The 2,433-nt window shown below is 30.3% G+C and overlaps 1 protein-coding gene across 2 annotated transcripts in view; it reads right to left on the bottom strand.

Annotated features, from left to right (window-relative positions):
* LOC122632546 (transcription factor 12-like) overlaps window positions 1–2,433 on the bottom strand; it is a 168,211-nt gene that overhangs the window by 137,590 nt on the left and 28,188 nt on the right. The window lies entirely within an intron of this gene.

The following is a 2,433-nucleotide window of genomic DNA, read 5'->3' as shown; positions in this document are numbered from 1 at the left end:
AAAGAAACGAGTGATAAAATATATCCAGACAATTTCTTATACAAATAGCAAAAGCGGTAGCCGAAGAATATCACGAATTTCAAGAAGAAAAAGAAAATTTACAGAAAATATCAAGTGGCCAAGGCAATATTCTGCCATTCGACATTCACGAAGAACATGTCAGATACGATTGTGCAAAGAAAACAAAACAACTAAATCTTGTATAAATAGTAAAAAATATGTTTGCTGTAAATGTATGAAGGATAATCCTATCATTAGCAAAAAATGTCACTAAATAAATAAAAACCATCATTCATTGATTTCTAAGTAAAACAAACGCTGCCATTATAATTTTCGATTTGTTATATATGATAAATATATAAAAACGAAAATATATCAGTTCGTATTTTATAATTATTTAAAAGTTACATTGTAAAGATTACTTCTTACAATAAATTGACAATACCAGCCGAAAAAAAAACATTTATTACGTTAAATTTGTATCACAATCGAATGACCGGTTTTGGTAAGAATCGATATAGCGAAACGCTTGTACGGGTAACGTTAATACACGTTAAATTTCTATTATTAAAATTCTAATTATATGGCGATTTTTTTTTAGTTACTGAACGACCTAAATGTTTGATGATACGCCCATTGATAGAAAATTTAAGCTTCTATAAGATTCGTGTGGAAGCCATCGTTTATACGCACCGCCCTATGGGAGAGTCGAGCGCGAGCCACCAGTGGTACGCGCCGACGTGAACGAGTTAGGCAGAATTTTGAAACAATTTTCAAACGAACGAACTGGAAATGAATAGATAGATAGTAAAGATCTTATTTTCTGATTCATATTCAAGAATCCATCGTGTAGAGAAACCCCATTGACATCTCCTTGTAATATCTCGTGAGAGAATCGTATAATGTCTTCTAGAAAATTTGAATAGTATCGAAAGATATTCTGAGAGTAAGACGATGTTTCGAGACTTATGTTCAACAATAAAGTCATTTTGAATGTATTCTGCGAAGATAAGGAGATACATTGAAAACGAAATCAAACAGCTCTAATCGCATTTACAAGACGTTATTTCTCCTTATTTTATATGTTAACATTAAATACTCCAAGCTCAATCATTCGACCGATTTACTATTTTATCTTGAATTTTTACACATATGTTACTTTTTCGATCATCATCAACTAGCTGTAAAGCCTTATATTCTCTTGCTAATCAATTTCTCATCTTTGATTTTTTCTTCTTTCGTTTCTTCTGAGAAAAGTTTGTCATCATCGTTTCTTATCAAAACAAATCGTTCAACCGGTTTACAAATTCTTGATAATTTTCTACATTTTTCTACTTAGGATCTCATCTTTGGACTTAAGCATCACAATTATGGATAGTTGCATATATATTAATATGATATTACTCTAATCTAACGTGAAATGAACAGATTTATTGCGAATAATCAAAATAGTTACAAGCCCGATATGAATCTGAATGTTGACGAAAAACTACTCCCTACTAATAATTTTATCTAACAATTTATAAATCCAAACCAGCCAAACAATTTACAATACTAAGATCAAAGCATAAAAGAATAAAAATCAATAAGGATAATTGGATAATTGAAACAAATAAGGATAATTGAAACACTTGCATATTGTAAGAAAACCATATTGGGCCTCGATGTCGCCGAACAAATGGCAAGAAAGTATAGCGTCGAATCAAGATCTTATAGATGGTTGGTACAACCTTCTTTCAATATACTTGATTTGCTTGATATATACTTGGTATATATTTAGATACATGGATTCTTTATAAAGAAACGAGTGATAAAATATATCCAGACAACTTCTTATACAAATAGCAAAAGAGGTAGCCGAAGAATATCACGAATTTCAAGTAGAAGAAGAAAACTTACAAGAAATATCAAGTGGCCAAGGCAATATTCGGCCATTCAACATTCACGAAAAACACGTCAGAATGATTGTGCAAAGAAAACAAAACAACTAAGTTTTATATAATTAGTAAAAAATATGTTTGCTGTAAATGTATGAAGGAGAATCCTATCATTTGCAAAAAATGTCACTAAATAAATTAAAACCATCATTCATTGATTTCTAAGTAAAACAAACGATGCCATTATGATTTTCGATTTGTTATGTATGATAAATATATAAAAACGAAAATAAATGAGTGTTTACTTTATAATTATTTAAAAGTTACGTTAAAATAATTACTTCTTATAACAAATTGACAATACCAGCCGAAGAACAACATTTATTACGTAAAATTTGTACGCCGGTCGAAAGACCGGTTTTGGTAAGAATCGATATAGCGAAACACTTGTACGGATAATGTTAATACACGTTAAATTTCTATTATTAAAATCATTGATAGAAAATTTAAGCTTATATAAGATTCGAGCGGAAGCCATCGTTGATACGCACCGCGT

Source organism: Vespula pensylvanica, chromosome 10, assembly GCF_014466175.1.
Source record: "Vespula pensylvanica isolate Volc-1 chromosome 10, ASM1446617v1, whole genome shotgun sequence".
In the NCBI taxonomy this organism is placed as follows: Eukaryota; Metazoa; Arthropoda; class Insecta; order Hymenoptera; family Vespidae; genus Vespula; species Vespula pensylvanica.
The sequence above is the reverse complement of the archived record's forward strand: the minus strand, read 5'-3'. Positions and strand labels throughout refer to the sequence as shown.